The sequence below is a fragment of the Oncorhynchus masou genome, unplaced genomic scaffold (assembly GCF_036934945.1).
Source record: "Oncorhynchus masou masou isolate Uvic2021 unplaced genomic scaffold, UVic_Omas_1.1 unplaced_scaffold_674, whole genome shotgun sequence".
NCBI classification, from domain to species: domain Eukaryota; kingdom Metazoa; phylum Chordata; class Actinopteri; order Salmoniformes; family Salmonidae; genus Oncorhynchus; species Oncorhynchus masou.
Window position 1 is genome coordinate 92,501 of NW_027013189.1, and position 10,000 is coordinate 102,500.

The 10,000-nt window shown below is 48.4% G+C and overlaps 1 pseudogene; it reads left to right on the plus strand.

Annotated features, from left to right (window-relative positions):
- Positions 1–2,012: 2,012 nt before the first annotated feature.
- Positions 2,013–10,000, plus strand: part of LOC135536874 (dachshund homolog 1-like) — a 101,483-nt pseudogene continuing 93,495 nt past the window's right edge.

Sequence of the window (10,000 nt, forward strand, 5' to 3'; positions counted from 1 at the left end):
AGTGGTGATGAGCTTGATGCTCCTTTACAATAAATATCGAGGGTCTGATTCTGGTGACATGACGGTCGATGCTTGGCTGCTTTGACAAATAAAAGTAATATCGCTCTTAAACATAATAATCTCATAATGTAGGTAGTAGCCTACCCGCTAGAGCGCATGCGCCAATACCAATCTACCAGCTGTTGGCTAGAGCGCATGCGCCAATACCAACGTGGGAACATTTTGTTATAGTCCTATAGGCTAACTAATCTACCAGCTGTTGGCTAGAGCGCATGCGCCAATACCAACGTGGGAACATTTTGTTATAGTCCTATAGGCTAACTACCCGCACTCTACCAGCTGTTGGCTAGAGCGCATGCGCTAATACCAACGTGGGAACATTTTGTTATAGTCCTATAGGCTAACTACCCGCTCTCTATCTACCAGCTGTTGGCTAGAGCGCATGCGCTAATATCAACGTGGGAACATTTTGTTATAGTCCTATAGGCTAACTACCCGCACTCTATCTAACGCATGCGCTAATATCAACGTGGGAACATTTTTTTTAGGCTAACGCAACAGTTTTTGTGACAACACCATCAGTAGTGATGAAAATGCGATGGAACCCCATTTAACTATGTTTCATTCGGCATATAGGAATTTAACGGCAGAATACATTTTGAATTGCACGTACACAACCGTTCAAAAGTTTGGGATCACTTAGAAATGTCCTTGTTTTTCTCCATTTTGTCCATTAGAAAAATATAATATTGATCAGAAATACAGTGTAGACATTGTTAATGTTGTAAATGACTATTTTAGATGGAAACGGCAGATTTTAAATGAATATCTACAAAGGCGTACAGAGGCCCACTATCAACAAACATCACTCCTGTGTTCCAATGGCACGTTGTGTTAGCTAATCCAAGTTTATCATTTTAAAAGGCTAACTGATCATTAGAAAACCCTTTTGCAATTATGTTAGCACAGCTGAAAACTGTTGTCCTGATTAAAGAAGCAATAAAACTGGCCTTTAGACTAGTTGCGTATCTGGAGTGTCAGCATTTGTGGGTTTGATTACAGGCTCAAAATGGCCAGAAACAAAGAACTTTCTTCTGAAACTCGTCAGTCTATTCTTGTTCTGAGAAATGAAGGCTATTGCATGCGAGAAATTGCCAAGAAACTGAAGATCTCATACAATGCTGTGTACTACTCCCTTCACAGAACAGCGCAAACTGGCCCTAACCAGAATAGAAAGAGGATCCGGTGCACAACTGAGCAAGAGGACAAGTACATTAGAGTGTCTAGTTTGAGAAACAGACCCCTCAACAGTGAAGAGAGGACTCCGGGATGCTGGCCTTCTATGTAGATATTCCATCAAAAGAATCTGCCGTTTCCAGCTACAATAGTCATTTACAACATTAACAATGTCTACACTGTATTTCTGATCAATTTGATGTTATTTTAATAGACAAAAACTGTGCTTTTCTTTGAAAAACAAGGACATTTCTAAGTGACCCCAAACCTTTGAATGGTAGTGTACGTCATCACGCACAGTTTTCTACCTGTGTGCAGAGAAGAGAGTCTCCAAACCTCAGTCTTCATCAGCATTAGCAGGGAACGGTCAAGGGTATGCATTCGAGGGGTTGTGGAGGCTCAGTCCCCAATGTGGTGTGTGACAGGAAGATGGGGTGGGGGCTTGAGGAGGGTCAGAGGTTAAAGTCAGGGTCCTCTTGTCTGTCCCTCTTCTCCCCCTAGAGGGCCCTTGGGGGGGAGTTATTATTTCTAAACAGTGGGCAGGTTCCACACTCTGAATAGTCAACATCCTACAGTTGAAATTCAGTGGCGAGGTATAGCGTTATCCCCGGAGCTTGTGCTGCTTATACAAATTATTCATCAAGGTGTTCAGTTTCTATTCCAGTTTTATTCTAGCCTAATGGACCGCATGTTCTGAACACGGTCAACAGATGCGTGTGATGTCTTTCTAAGAATATTTAGAGGCTCCTCCTCTTTTTCATGATGTGACAGTATCATCCCGTCCGCGAGCTCCTCACTCTAGCTCTATTCTGTCATCGGTAACCTGACTCACGGACCCTTTATCCCGCTCACTGCATCTCCGACATTTCTCAGTTAAAAAAAAAAAACTACCGACGAGCTCTCAACTCTTTGATTTCTGTTTCTCTCGCGACACTTTTTTTAGACTACACTTGACTTTCGAGACTTTCAGCTTGTTTTTTTTTTTAAATACAGATTTGGATCATGGCCTCTCCGGCTGCTCTCATGCCCTCGGTTCCTCTCGTCCAACCGCCTCCGATACAGACTTCACCGGCGACCAACTCTCCGCCACCAGCAACCACGTCCTCATCCCCTTCACCGTCTGTCGCGCCCACCGGACTGAACCCTTTCAGCGCGGACCTCTTACCAGTACCTGTCGGTAGCCCTGGCGCACCGGTCGACGTCCTGCCCTGTAAACCGGTGTATTCTACCCCGTCGCCGGTTGAGAACACTCCGCAAAACAACGAGGTTAAAATGGTCGAGGTCAGAGGCGCCAAGCTCGCCTCTTTCACGGTAAAAGACAACGAGCTAATCTGCCTCCCGCAGGCGTTCGACCTGTTTCTGAAACACTTGGTCGGCGGACTGCACACGGTCTATACCAAGCTGAAGCGGCTCCAGATCACACCGGTGGTCTGTAACGTGGAACAGGTCCGCATCCTCCGGGGCCTCGGAGCTATCCAACCGGGAGTGAACCGATGTAAACTCATCTCCAGGAGAGACTTCGAGACGCTGTACAACGACTGTACCAACGCCAGGTGAGTTGGTTTCCATGGTGCCCTCATCTATCTCTGATGTCTTCATAAAGAGTTGAAGCGACCGAACAACGCAACATTGTTGAAATAATGGCACCTTTTCCAATCTTTTAAAAGTGTTTCAGTGGCTAAAACTGAGTCTCTGCAATTATGTGTAGGTGTGCTTTAATGGGGGATGTTGCGGCGCGCACACACACACGATCTCTCTCTCTCTCCCCCATCTCTTTGCATTTAACACTGTTAGTTACTCTGAGAAATTGATTCTTCACAGAAATTAATTAATTTTCATTTGGCCCAAAGCGACCGTTTAAATCAGGGAGCTGCTGACTGGCGATGTTTCTCTCTCGTCGTTTTCTGCGTGTAGTGTAACTACCTTCTCGTATCAATGAGTTGTAGCCCGGAGGATGAGCTCATCACTGGAGACATACACCTCGAGATGTCTATTTCTCTATATATATGATTTAATTATGTAAATAGGCTGGTCTCTGTAACTCTCTGTGTGACCTGCTGTTTGGCTCATTAGCACTGAGATGACAGAGTCAGCGTCTCAAACGGCACCCTATTTCTTGGGTCAAAAGTATAGGGGACAGGGTGTCATTTGGGACAAACCATTTCTTATTAGTGCACTACTTTTGACCAAAGCTCTGTGGGCCATCGTCAAAAGTAGTGCACTTACATAGGGGGACAGGGTGCCATTTGGGACAAACACTGAACACATTCTTGACCCAGGAAATTAAAAAGTTAACATCAGAAAGAGTGTGATTTATTTGATTATGCCTTAGTCAGTTGTTCAGTGCAATTTGAGAGTGAAAATGCTGTTGGGGAAGGACTTGGTTGAGCCTCGTTCCTCTCCAGCTTTCTACAGGTTAGAGACCTAGTTCTTGTTAAAAGACTACTTTTGACATTTATTCATTTACTCATATGAACCATCCAGTCTTACATGTCTCGGACCAGGTTTGTTCCACAGCAGCCTTTCCAGCAACTATGTGTGACTCACCAGTGACGCCACTCTGAGTCAAAAGCCTTTCGTTTTGGCTTCACTCAGACCTCAGTCATACTGCACAGTTACACACCAATGAGAAGCGGTTGAGATCACAGGCGTTTATGTTCATGTCAGTAACTTAGAATAGTACTAGTTCCCGGACAGAGAGCCTTTGTTTAGCGAGGCAATCTGATCTTCTTGTCTCTCACACAAAGACAAGGTTCCATTGAGTTACAGCAAAGCACATCACAACACGTCCAGAGCAAATCCTGTTTCCCACTCAGAATGATATGTCTCCAGTTTAAAGACAGTTTATCTTTGAGATATAGATGTTAGTTATTCATCTCTTCCTGTATGTGTGGATTTTGTTCATCTCTTCCTGTATGTATGGATCTTGTTCATCTCTTCCTGTATGTGTGGATCTTGTTCATCTCTTCCTGTATGTGTGGATCTTGTTCATCTCTTCCTGTATGTGTGGATCTTGTTCATCTCTTCCTGTATGTGTGGATCTTGTTCATCTCTTCCTGTATGTGTGGATCTTGTTCATCTCGTCCTGTATGTGTGGATCTTGTTCATCTCTTCCTGTATGTGTGGATCGTGTTCATCTCTTCCTGTATGTGTGGATCGTGCTCATCTCTCGCCTGTATGTGTGGATCTTGTTCATCTCTCGCCTGTATGTATGGATCTTGTTCATCTCTTCCTGTATGTATGGATCTTGTTCATCTCTCGCCTGTATGTATGGATCTTGTTCATCTCTTCCTGTATGTATGGATCTTGTTCATCTCTTCCTGTATGTATGGATCTTGTTCATCTCTCGCCTGTATGTATGGATCTTGTTCATCTCTTCCCGTATGTATGGATCTTGTTCATCTCTTCCTGTACGTATGGATCTTGTTCATCTCTCGCCTGTATGTATGGATCTTGTTCATCTCTTCCTGTATGTATGGATCTTGTTCATCTCTTCCTGTACGTATGGATCTTGTTCATCTCTTCCTGTATGGATCTTGTTCATCTGTAGTGATAATAATCTAGAACAGATGTTACAGTAAACCCTATAGTTTAACATCACTGTCAGGAGAGAGAATAGAGGGAGAGAGAGAATAGAGGGAGAGAGAGAATAGAGGGAGAGAGAGAATAGAGGGAGAGAGAGAATAGAGGGAGAGAGAGAATAGAGGGAGAGAGAGAATAGAGGGAAAGAGAGAATAGAGGGAATAGAGGGAGAGAGAGAATAGAGGGAGAGAGAGAATAGAGGGAGAGAGAGAAGAGAGGGAGAGAGAGAAGAGAGGGAGAATAGAGGGAGAGAGAGAATAGAGGGAGAGAGAGACACCTTTGACTCTGGTTCTTTTCATGTCTTTAGAGAGGGTCCTCTCATCTGACAGTGTGATTAAACTCTCCTGCACACACACACATACTCTCTCATGTTTGTGTTGTGAAGGGTAAGGACAGAGATCATATGTGCGTGTTAGGGCCAGTGATGATAGCCAGGGACATTATTACTGTGCTGCTAGAAAAAGCCATCTGCCATCTCTCAGGGGGTGTGGTCTCTCTGATCCTCTCTGATGGCTTAATACACAATAACAGCAGTGTAATGTGATATCTGTACTGCATACACACACACACACACACACACACACACACACACACACACACACACACACACACACACACACACACACACACACACACACACACACACACACACACACACACACACACACACACACACACACACACACACACACACACACACACACACACACACACACACACTGTCTTCATGTACTCTCCACTCTTGACCCCTGGAATGTCGGTGATGGAAGGTGATCTGGTATCAGTTAAAAGGATTCCTGGGATCAAACAGGAGTCTGTGCCTCTCCCTGTCCCAGCCTGGTTTAAACACTACACATGGGAACACAGGAGTCTGTGCCTCTCCCTGTCCCAGCCTGGTTTAAACACTACACATGGGAACACAGGAGTCTGTGCCTCTCCCTGTCCCAGCCTGGTTTAAACACTACACATGGGAACACAGGAGTCTGTGCCTCTCCCTGTCCCAGCCTGGTTTAAACACTACACATGGGAACACAGGAGTCTGTGCCTCTCCCTGTCCCAGCCTGGTTTAAACACTACACATGGGAACACAGGAGTCTGTGCCTCTCCCTGTCCCAGCCTGGTTTAAACACTACACATGGGAACACAGGAGTCTGTGCCTCTCCCTGTCCCAGCCTGGTTTAAACACTACACATGGGAACACAGGAGTCTGTGCCTCTCCCTATCCCAGCCTGGTTTAAACACTACACATGGGAACACAGGAGTCTGTGCCTCTCCCTGTCCCAGCCTGGTTTAAACACTACACATGGGAACACAGGAGTCTGTGCCTCTCCCTGTCCCAGCCTGGTTTAAACACTACACATGGGAACACAGGAGTCTGTGCCTCTCCCTGTCCCAGCCTGGTTTAAACACTACACATGGGAACACAGGAGTCTGTGCCTCTCCCTGTCCCAGCCTGGTTTAAACACTACACATGGGAACACAGGAGTCTGTGCCTCTCCCTGTCCCAGCCTGGTTTAAACACTACACATGGGAACACAGGAGTCTGTGGTCCCAGCCTGGTTTAAACACTACACATGGGAACACAGGAGTCTGTGCCTCTCCCTGTCCCAGCCTGGTTTAAACACTACACATGGGAACACAGGAGTCTGTGCCTCTCCCTGTCCCAGCCTGGTTTAAACACTACACATGGGAACACAGGAGTCTGTGCCTCTCCCTGTCCCAGCCTGGTTTAAACACTACACATGGGAACACAGGAGTCTGTGCCTCTCCCTGTCCCAGCCTGGTTTAAACACTACACATGGGAACACAGGAGTCTGTGCCTCTCTCTGTCCCAGCCTGGTTTAAACACTACACATGGGAACACAGGAGTCTGTGCCTCTCCCTGTCCCAGCCTGGTTTAAACACTACACATGGGAACACAGGAGTCTGTGCCTCTCTGTCCCAGCCTGGTTTAAACACTACACATGGGAACACAGGAGTCTGTGCCTCTCTGTCCCAGCCTGGTTTAAACACTACACATGGGAACACAGGAGTCTGTGCCTCTCCTGTCCCAGCCTGGTTTAAACACTACACATGGGAACACAGGAGTCTGTGCCTCTCCCTGTCCCAGCCTGGTTTAAACACTACACATGGGAACACAGGAGTCTGTGCCTCTCCCTGTCCCAGCCTGGTTTAAACACTACACATGGGAACACAGGAGTCTGTGCCTCTCTCTGTCCCAGCCTGGTTTAAACACTACACATGGGAACACAGGAGTCTGTGCCTCTCTCTGTCCCAGCCTGGTTTAAACACTACACATGGGAACACAGGAGTCTGTGCCTCTCCCTGTCCCAGCCTGGTTTAAACACTACACATGGGAACACAGGAGTCTGTGCCTCTCCCTGTCCCAGCCTGGTTTAAACACTACACATGGGAACACAGGAGTCTGTGCCTCTCCCTGTCCCAGCCTGGTTTAAACACTACACATGGGAACACAGGAGTCTGTGCCTCTCCCTGTCCCAGCCTGGTTTAAACACTACACATGGGAACACAGGAGTCTTGCCTCTCCCTGTCCCAGCCTGGTTTAAACACTACACATGGGAACACAGGAGTCTGTGCCTCTCCCTGTCCCAGCCTGGTTTAAACACTACACATGGGAACACAGGAGTCTGTGCCTCTCCCTGTCCCAGCCTGTTTAAACACTACACATGGGAACACAGCTGCTCCATGTCCCTGTGCCTGCACTGTCCATGTACAGCCTGGCTTTGGCCCTCAGACAGACAGACATATCATCCACAGCTGGGACATACACATGGGAACACAGGAGTGTGCCTCTCCCTGTCCCAGCCTGGTTTGTACACATGTGTGTGTGTGTCCCTGTCCCAGCCTGGTTTGTACACATGGGTGTGTCTGTGTCTGTGTCCCAGCCTGGTTTAAACACTACACATGGGAACACAGGAGTCTGTGCCTCTCCCTGTCCCAGCCTGGTTTAAACACTACACATGGGAACACAGGAGTCTGCCTGCATCACTCTCCCTGTCCCAGCCTGGTTTAAACACTACACATGGGAACACAGAGTCTGTGCCTCTCCCTATCCCAGCCTGGTTTAAACAGTACACAGTGGGAACACAGGAGTCAGCCTCTCCCTGTCCCAGCCTGGTTTAAACACTACACATGGGAACACAGGAGCCTGTGCCTCTCCCAGTCCCAGCCTGGTTTAAACACTACACATGGGAACACAGGCCAGTCTGTGCCTCTCCCTGTCCCAGCCTGTCACATGGGAACACAGTCCCATCCCAGCCAGTTTAAACACTACACATCCAGGAGTCTGTGCCTCTCCCTGTCCCAGCCTGGTTTAAACACTACACATGGGAACAGTATCCCAGCCTGGTTTAAACACTACACATGGGAACACAGAGCCAGCCTCTCCCTATCCCAGCCTGGTTTAAACACTACCATGGGAACACAGGAGTGCCTCTCCCTGTCCCAGCCTGGTTTAAACACTACACATGGGAACACAGGAGTCTGTGTCACCCTGTCCCAGCCTGGTTTCACTACCATGGGAACACAGGAGTCTGTCCAGTCTCCCTGTCCCAGCCTGGTTTAAACACTACACATGGGAACACAGGAGTCTGTGCCTCTCCCTGTCCCAGCCTGGTTTAAACACACACATGGGAACACAGGAGTGTGGAGGAGGGAGAGGGAGAGAGAGAAGGGGGAGAGAGAGAGAGAAAGGGAAGAAGAGAGGGAGAGAGAGAGACCAGAGAGGGAGAGAGAGAGGGAAAGGGAAGAAGAGAGAGAGAGAGAAAGAGGGGGAAGAGAGAGAGAGAGAAGGGGGGAGACCCAGTGAGAGGGGAGAGAAGAGAGGAGTGGAGAGAAGAGAGAGAGGAGAGAAGAGAGGAGGGAGAGAGGAGAGAGAGAGAGAGAGTGGAAAGAGAAGGGAGAGAGGAGAGAAAGAGGGAAGAAGAGAGAGAGGGTGGAGTGGAGAGAGAGAGAAAGGGAAGAAGAGAGGGAGAGAGAGAGAGAGAGGGAGAGAGAGAGGAGAGAGAGGGAGGGACAGAAGAGCCAGTCAGAGGGAAGAAGAGAGAGAGGGTGAGAGTGGAGGAGAGAGAGAGGAGAGGGAAATGGAAAGGGGGAGGAGCAGTACTCCATCCTCACCTTGTCTTGTCTTGTATTGTCATTACATCATTATTCAGGCAGGCTGCTCCATGTCCCTGCTGCCTGCACTGTCATTCATTACACGGCTTTGGCCCTCAGACAGACAGACATATCATCCACAGCTGGGAATAACCGTGTGTGTGTGTGTGTGTGTGTGTGTGTGTGTGTGTGTGTGTGTGTGTGTGAGAGAGAGAGGGATGGGGGTGATAAAATAGATATGACAAGAGATCAGCATCACATGGATTTTTCCTCTTTTTCCTAAAACACACTACTACCCTCTCTGCTGGGGAGCCAGTCAGTCATTCAGTTAGCCAGTCAGCCAGTCACCCAGTTAGCCAGTCTTCCAGTCAGTCAGTCACCCAGCCAGTCACCCAGTCAGCCAGTCACCCAGTTAGCCAGTCACCCAGTCAGCCAGTCAGCCAGTCAGCCAGTTAGCCAGTCTTCCAGTCAGTTACCCAGTCAGCCACAGCCAGTTAGCCAGTCAGCCAGTCACCCAGTCAGCCAGTCACCCAGTTAGCCAGTCACCCAGTTAGCCAGTCTTCCAGTCACCCAGTCACCCAGTCAGCCAGTTAGCCAGTCTTCCAGTCACCTAGTTAGCCAGTCACCCAGTTTCCAGTCACCCAGTCAGCCAGTCACCCAGTCACCCAGTCAGCCAGTCACCCAGTTAGCCAGTCACCCAGTTAGCCAGTCACCCAGTCACCCAGTCACCCAGTCAGCCAGTCACCCAGTCAGCCAGTCACCCAGTCAGCCAGTCACCCAGTTAGCCAGTTACCCAGTCAGCCAGTTACCCAGTTAGCCAGTCACCCAGTTAGCCAGTTACCCAGTCAGCCAGTCACCCAGTTAGCCAGTCACCCAGTTAGCCAGTTAGCCAGTCACCCAGTCAGCCATCCCCACCCTCCACCCAGTAGCTTTGTACTGTACAGTCAGGGTTACTTGACAGAGTAGTTGTTCCACTGTTTTGACTGTAACACGTCCCTGTCTTTCATGACCTGTTTTCAAAGTGAGACTGGATGGGCTGGTGGTTTCCAGGGAGGGTTGAGTGTGT